Source organism: Bombina bombina, chromosome 12 (assembly GCF_027579735.1).
Source record: "Bombina bombina isolate aBomBom1 chromosome 12, aBomBom1.pri, whole genome shotgun sequence".
Lineage (NCBI taxonomy): Eukaryota > Metazoa > Chordata > Amphibia > Anura > Bombinatoridae > Bombina > Bombina bombina.
Genome location: NC_069510.1, coordinates 78691228 through 78699887, shown reverse-complemented (window position 1 = coordinate 78699887; position 8660 = coordinate 78691228). Strand labels below are relative to the sequence as shown.

Below are 8660 nucleotides of genomic sequence, written 5' to 3'. Positions count from 1 at the left end.
TGGTAAGCCCACGGATTCATCATTTACTGTTGGGAATATCACTCCTGGCCAGCAGGAGGAGGCAAAGAGCACGTCCCTTCCCACAACCCCCAGTCATTCTCTTTGCCTTGATGCATGGAGGATGTGAAGTTTTTTTGTCTGAAGAAAATTGGATTTATTTCACTTCAATCAAGATTTTATTATTTTGAAAGCCAGAGTAGGTTTACTCTGATCTTTCTTCTCAAGATTGGGTGTAGCCGTGCTCCACTTTAGTCTCTTCAGTAGGGCAGTGGTGGCTTTTAAGCAGTTAGGAACTTGTAAGGTGGGCCTCACTTCGTTTTCCTAACATGTTGCTGCCCTAGTATAGAAAGCCGGAGTAGGTTTACTCTATTCTTTCTTTCTTCTACAGATCTCTGTGAGGAGTTGCATCCTCTCATACCGGTTGAGCTGTCCTGCTGTCGGAAAGCTAGATGTGCAGGTAAGTGCCTTTTTTGTCTTCTGGGGCTAGGAGGCTGGCACTGAAGGGGTTAAGGACCCTCTGTACTTTATATGGGACACTAAATCCTTAATAAAAGGTTGTTTAATGGCAGTGGGCAGGCACTACAAGTGTATGTGACATAGAGATTAGGGTTTAACTCCTTTATGGCTAGGAAGGTGTTATCATTTTACGGTGTCTCAGTTTAAAGTCTTTATTACTTGGCATTTCTAGAACAAACATCAGGGGTTTATTATACCCTGATTCATTTATTTGACTTTGTCTGCCTTTAAGCTAGCTGATGCTTGGCAGCCCCTCTAAGTCCTACACAGATTTGTTAGAAAGGGAGCTCTTTCTCTTAAAGGCTCTTCTGTGGGGCTTTTCAGATTTCCATTATTTTAACGGGGCAGAGTTAAGTCAGTGGCTCAATGTGTTTTAACGCTGCAAGGTTCTCCACATTGTTTTGCAGCCGATTTTAGCCTTTGTCTTTTGGCGGAATGAAGCGCAATGTATATATGCGCTTCATTTCCTTGCCGATTTTATGTTCACGCCTCTTTCTTCTCTAAGATGGAGCAGCGCAATTTTTGGCATTCTCTGAGGCTAGTTATGTAACCCCGCCTCATTCTCTGGCTGAGAATGGCGCGGCTTTCTGATTATGACTGTATATAATTTCGGAAGCAATAGATTTTATGTATTTGTGCCTTGCTGTACTTATATTAGATACCACTTTATTTTAGTGGTAGACATTTAATTGGTCTAGGTTTGGGAACAGGGATCTGTAACTAGAAATGGTTAATGGCTCTTGAGGATAAAATTGTTTGTGCAAACGTTTAAGACCCTTATATTTAAATAACACTTTTAAAGATAAAAATATATATTTTTAATTTTTTTTTATTGAGCCCCTTGTCTCTCAGGACATAATTTGTCTATGCAATTTGGTGTTGCATATTTTGGGCCAAGCTATTGAATGTATACATAGCTTGTTGCACTCTGAGCCCCATGTCTCCTAGGATGATGCTGTTCAGGCATTGCCACGTTATCTTCTTAAATGTCCCAAGCCTCTATGGTGTCGCATGCAGTTCCCTGCGGTTCCTCTCAATCTCCTGTAGGAGTGTATTGCCTGCAGATTTTGAAGTTTAGGTATTCTCTGTGATATCTGCAGCTTTATCTGCCTTTACTATTATATTAAGAAAACGCATGAGGCCCCTAAAGATTCGGATAGTAATGTTTCTGATTCACATTCTGCTACACAGGTTGCTCTCCCTCATAAGTATAATGAGGTGGATTCACTGGTAGCTTCTGAGGGTGATATCTCTGATTTGGTCAGTATAATTCCTTTATCTGATACTGAAGTGGTAATCTTCAGATGTATGCTAGTACACCTCGTATTTTGTTATAGGAGGTTTTGGCTACTTTGGAGCAACTCCGATACATATGTTGTTGTCAACCCTAAAGAATCTAGTAAACTTTTTATATACTAGGATTCCTCTGTGGGAGGTTTTCCAGACCATGCTAGGAGATTTTCACAGGAATGAGAGAAGTCAGGGATTCCTGACTCCATTAAATATCATGGCGCATGGTGCCTAAAGTAGTAGGGCATTTCTACTCTGGCTAAGAGAACTACGATTTCTAGAGAGGATAGCTGTTCTTTTCAGGATCATTGGACTAAGCTGAAGGCTTATATGGAAGTTTTTTTGGCCACTGTGTCAAGTGTGGCATCTTATTGGTGCGATGCCTTGTTTGATCCAATTTGGTAGGGACTCCTTTGGAGCAGATCCAGAACAGAATTAAGGCCGTTAAGCCAGCCAATTCTCTTATATCTAACGTTACCATGCAAATTTTTAAGCAGAGAGCCAAGATATCTGGCTTTGATGTGCTAGCCCGCCGGGCGTTGTGACTATGTTTATGGTCAGTGGATTTTTCCTTTGAGTCTGGCGCTTCCTAACAAGGGTAAGACCTTGTTTGATCCTGATCCTCCAGAAATATTCCTGATGTTACGGGTACACTGCCCTGAATGCACCCGATCCCATCTGATCTCGGAAGTTAAGCAGGGCCAGGCCTGGTCAGTACCTGGATAGGAGTCCCCCTGGGAACACCAGGTGAATAGACTTAAAGGAGTTTGCCCCAATCCGGGATAGGTCCAGGTGGGGTGTGGAAACACTCTGTTCACCTTCAAACATGGATACGAGATTTCCCAGATAGGCTGCGGACACAGTATCTCAGATTTTCTACATAGAATCCTCCTCTCATTTTTATCTGCAGGCCAGATAACAGTAAGGCATTTTTAAAGTGCGTTTGGGACCTCTCTTCCCTGTGAGGGATAGTTCCAGTTCCTCTACGGGAACAGGGTCTAGAATTCTATTCATTCCGGTACGTGATTCCTGAAACAGAGGTCATTTTTCGTCCTATGATAGCTCTAAAGTGTTTCAATAAGTTTTCTCAGGGTACCGTCCTTCAAAATGGAAACCAATGGTTCCTTTCTTCCTTTGGTCCAAGAGGGTCAGTTCATGGTGACCATAGACCTGGAGGATGTGTATTTTCAAGTTTCTGAGTTTTGCCTTTCTGTCAAACATTCTCAGTTTGTGGCTCTTCCATTTGGCCTTGTCACGACTCCCAGAGGGATGCTATCTTGGCAGTGATCAGTTTTCGGGTATTGCTGTGGTACCTATCCGGGATGACACAATGGTTCAGGCGCCATCTGTTCAACAAGCAGACTCTCATACAGTGATCTTATTGTCTTTTTTCTTTTTTCCCACGGATGGGCAGTGAATCTGAAAATGGGTTCCCTTGCTCCAGAAATAGGGGTAGTTTTCTTAGCGACCATATTATTTTCCTATCTCTGACTATATTTTCGTCAAGAGGTCAGGAAAAACATAATTTATGCTTACCTGATAAATTTATTTCTCTTGTAGTGTATCCAGTCCACGGATCATCCATTACTTATGGGATATTCTCCTTCCCAACAGGAAGTTGCAAGAGTTCACCCACAGCAGAGCTGCTATATAGCTCCTCCCCTATCCAGTCATTCGACCGAAAACACGCAGAGAAAGGAAAAACCATAGGGTGCAGTGGTGACTGTAGTTTAAATGAAAAAAATACCTGCCTTAAAATGACAGGGCAGGCCGTGGACTGGATACACTACAAGAGAAATAAATTTTTCAGGTAAGCATAAATTATGTTTTCTCTTGTTAAGTGTATCCAGTCCACGGATCATCCATTACTTATGGGATACCAATACCTAAGCTAAAGTACACGGATGAAGGGAGGGACAAGGCAGGTACTTAAACGGAAGGAACCACTGCCTGAAAAAAATCCTTTCTCCCAAAAATAGCCTCCGAAGAAGCAAAGTATGAAGCGCAGACCAAGACGCCGTCTTGTAAATCTGTTCAACAGAAGCCTCATTTTAAAAAGGCCCAAGTGAAAGCCACAGCTCTAGTAGAATGAGCTGTAATCCCTTCAGGAGGCTGCTGTCCAGCAGTCTCATAAGCTAAACGAATTGTGCTTTTAACCAAAAAGAAAGAGAGGTTGCTGAAGTCTTTTGACCTCTCCTCTGTCCAGAGTAGACAACAAACAAAGTAAATGTTTGATGAAAATCTGAAGTAGCTTGTAAGTAAAACTTTAAAGCATGAACCACGTCCAAATTGTGTAATAGACGTTCCATCTTTGAAGAAGGATTAGGATACAAGAATGGAACAACACTCTCCTGAGTGATATTCTTGTTAGATACCACCTTAGGTAAAAAACCCAGTTTTGATACGCAGGACTACCTTATCCGTACCAGATAAGGAGAATCACATTGTAAAGCAGATAACTCAGAGACTCTACGAGCCGAGGAAATATCTACCAAAAAGGAACTTTCCAAGATAAAAAGTTTGATATCTATAGAATGAAGAGGTTCAAACGGAACTCCTTGAAGAACCTTAATAATCAGGTATAAGCTCCATGGCGGAGCAACAGGTTTAGACACAGGCTTGGTTCTAACCAAAGCCTGACAAAATGCCTGAACGTCTGGAGTATCTGCCAGACGCTTGTGCAAAAGAATAGACAGAGTAGGAATCTGTCCTTTTAAGGAACTAGCTGACAACCCTTTTCTCAAAATCATCTTGGAGAAAAGATAGTATCCTGGGAATCCTGATTTTACTCCATGAGTAACCCTTGGATTCATATCAATAAGATATTTATGCTATATTTATGTTAAATTTTCCTAGTGACAGGCTTTCATGCCTGTATTAAGGTATCAATGACTGACTCGGAGAAGCCATGCTTTGATAACATCAAGCGTTCAGTCTCCAGGCAGTCCATCTCAGAGAAGTTTAATTTAGATGGTTGAAAGGACCCTGAGGTAGAGGGTCCTGTCTCAGAAGCAGAGACCATGATGGAAAGAATGACATGTCCACCAGATCTGCATACCAGGTCCTGCTTGGCCACGCAGGCGCTGTTAAAAACACCAAAGCACTCTCCTGCTTGGTCTTGTGCAAAGACCTCCGGAGGGAATTCCCACTTCCCCGGGAGAAAAGTCTGACGACTTAGAAAATCCACCTCCCAGTTCTCAACACCTGGGATATGGAGAGCTGATAGACAAGAGAGAGTCTCTGTCCAGTGAATTATTTTAAGACTTCTAACATCGCTAGGGAACTTCTGTGCCCCCTTGATGGTTGATGTAAGCCACAGTCGTGATATTGTCCGACTGAATCTGATGTACCTCAGAGTTGCTAACTGAGGCCAAGCCTGAAGAGCATGGAATATCTCTCCCAGTTCCAGAATATTTATTAGAAGGATGGTCTCCTCCTGAGTCCACTATCCCTGAGTCTTCAGGGAGTCCCAGACTGTATCCCAACCTAAAAGGCTGGCATCTGTTGTAACAATTGTCCCATCTGACCTGCGGAAGGTCATACCCTTGGACAGATGGACCCGAGATAGCCACCAGAGAAGAGAATCTCTGGCCTCTTGGTCCAGATTTAAGAAGGGGACAAATCTGTGTAATCCCTGTTCCATTGACTGAGCATGCATAGTTGCAGCGGTCTGAAATGTAGGCGTGCAAACGGTACTATGTCCCTTGCCGCTACCATTAGGCCGATTACCTTCATGTACCGAGCCACCGAAGGACGCGGATGGAATGAAGAACACAGCAGTAATTTAGAAACTTTGACAACCTGGACTCTGTCAGGTAAATTTTCATTTCTGCAGAATCTATCAGAGTCCCTAGGAAGGAAACCCTTGAGATTGGGGATAGAGAACTCTTTCCTTGTTAACTTTCCACCCCTGCGATCTCAGAAATGCCAGTACTACATCCGTATGAGACTTGGCAATTTGGATGTTCGACGCCTAAATAAGGGGCCACTTCTATGCCCTGCGGCCTAAGGACCGCCAAAGCGACCCCAGAACCTCCATAAAGATTCTTGGGGCTGTAGTTAACCCAAAGGAAAGAGCAACAAACTGGTAATGCCTGTCTAGAAAGGCAAACCTGAAAAACGATGGTGATCCTTATGCATCGTTATGTGAGGATAAGCATACTTCAAATCCATTGTAGTCCTCTATTGACTCTCCTGGATCATAGTTAAGATGGTACAAATAGTTTCCATCTTAAATGATGGAATTCTAAGGAATTTGTTTAAGATCTTTAAATCCAAAATAGGTCTGAAGGTTCCCTCTCCTTGGGAACCACAAACAGATTTGAGAAAAACTCTGTCCCTGTTCCTGTCTTGGAACTGGATGGGTCTCGTACACAATGTAAGAATGCCTCTTTCTTTATCTGGTGTGCAGATAATTGTGAAAGGTAAAATCTCCCCTTTTTCGGAGGGGAAGCTTTGAAATCCAGAAGATATCTCTGGGATATAATTTTCAATGCCCAGGGATCTTGGGCATCTCTTGCCCACGCCTGGGCGAAAAATGAAAGTCTGCCCCCTACAGGATCCGATACCGGATAGGGGACCGTTCCTTCATGCTGTCTAAGAGGCAGCAGCAGGCTCCTTGGCCTGCTTATCTTTGTTCCATGTCCGGTTGTCTCCAGACTGTCATGGACTGAGCAAAAGTTCCCTCTTGATTTGCCTTAGAGGAAGTTGATGCCACACCTGCCTTGAAGTTTCGAAAGGCAAGAAAATTAGACTTTTTTGGCCCTTGATTTGGACCTGTCCTGAGGAAAGGCATGACCTTTTCCTCCAGTGATATTAGCAATGATCTCCTTCAAACCAGGCCCTAATAGGGTCTGCCCCTTGAAGGGAAGTTAAGTAGCTTATTTATTAAAGTCACGACAGCTGACCATGATATAAGCCATAACGCTCTGTGCGCCAGTATAGTAAAAACAGAATTCTTAGCCGTTAGTTTAGTCAAATGAACAAAGGCATCAGAAACAAAGGAATTGGCTAGCTTAAGTGCTCTAAGCTTGACAAGTATATTCATCCAATGGAGTCGCTACCTGTAAAGCCTCATCCAGAGACTCCAACCAGAATGCCGCGGCAGCAGTGACAGGAACTGCAGGATAAAACCTTGTTGAATAAACATTTTCCTAAGATAACCCTCTAATGTTTTATCCATTGGATCTAAAAAAGCACAACTGTCCTCGACAGGGATAGTGGTACGCTTAGCTAGAGTAGAAACACTTCTCTCCACCTTAGGGACTGTCTGCCATAAGTCCCGTGTGGTGGCATCTGTTAGAAACATTTTTCTAAAAATAGGAGGGGAAGAGAATGGCACACCTGGTCTATCCCATTCCTTATTAATAATTTCAGTAAACCTCTTTAGGTATTGGAAAAACATCAGTACACACCGGCACTGCATAGTATTTATTCAGTCTACACAATTTCTCTGGCACTGTGATTGTAACACAGTCATTCAGAGCCGCTAAAACCTCCCTGAGCAACAAGTGGACGATCTCAAGCATAAATTTTAAATGTAGAAATATCGGAATCAGGTTAAATCATCTTCCCTGAGTCAAAAATATCACCCACAGACTGAAGCTCCCCTCAGCTTCTGCATATTGTGAGGCAGTATCAGACATGGTTCTTGACGCATCTGTATGCTCTGTATCTACCCCCAGAGCTATCTTGCTTTCCTTTAATTTCAGGTAGTCTGACTAATACCGCTGCCAGAGTATTATTCATAACTTTCGCCATGTCTTGTAAAATAAACGCTATGAGCGCCCTTGATGTACCTGAAGCGGGAGTCCCTGAAGCGGGAGTCGAAGAGTCTGACACGTGGGGAGAGTTAGTCGGCATAACTTTCCCCTTGACAGAATCCTCTGGTAAAATAAACGCTATGGGTGCCCTTGATGTACTTGGCGCCATTTGAGCGTGAGTCCCTGAAGCGGGAGTCAAAGGGTCTGACACGTGGGGAGAGTTAGTCGGCATAACTTCCCCCTCGACAGAATCCTCTGGTGATAATGTTTTTAAAAACAAAAAATGATCTTTATTGCTTAACATGAAATCAGTACATCTGGTACACATTCTAAGATGGGGTTCCACCATGGCTTTTAAACATAATGAACAAGGAGCTTCCTCTATGTCAGACATGTTTGTACAGACTAGTAATGAGACTAGTAAGCTTGGAAAACACTTTAAATCAAGTTAACAAGCAAATATAAAAAATGTTACTGTGCCTTTAAGAGAAACAAATTTTGTCAAAATTTGAAAAACAGTGAAAAAAGGCAGTAAATCAAACAAATTTTTTACAGTATATGTAATAAGTTAACAGAGCATTGCACCCACTTGCAAATGGATGATTAACCCCTTAATGCAAAAAACGGATCAAAAAAACGACATAGACGTTTTTTAACAGACACAACAAAACTGCCACAGCTGTGCTGTGGATTACCTTCCCTATAAACGATTTTGGAAGCCTTTTTAGCCCTTTAGAGATGTCCTGTAGTATTCATGGGACTGCTGAGGAAAGCTGGATGATTCATTTTGTAATTTTAACTGCGCAAAAAAGCGCTAAAATAGGCCCCTCCTACTCATATTACAACAGTGGAAAGCCTCAGGAAACTGTTTCTAAGCAAAATTTAAGCCAGCCATGTGAAAAAAACTAGGCCCCAATAAGTTTTATCACCAAACATATATAAAAAATGATTAAACATGCCAGCAAACGTTTTAAATTACACTTTTATAAGAGTATGTATCTCTATTAATAAGCCTGATACCAGTCGCTATCACTGCATTTAAGGCTTTACTTACCTTACTCCGGTATCAGCAGCATTTTCTAGCAAATTCCA

The 8660-nt window shown here is 42.4% G+C and overlaps 1 pseudogene; it reads left to right on the top strand.

Moving 5' to 3' along the window:
• The first annotated feature begins 2446 nt into the window (after positions 1-2446).
• On the top strand, positions 2447-2561 carry LOC128643287 (uncharacterized; annotated as a pseudogene).
• The last annotated feature ends 6099 nt before the right edge of the window (positions 2562-8660 follow it).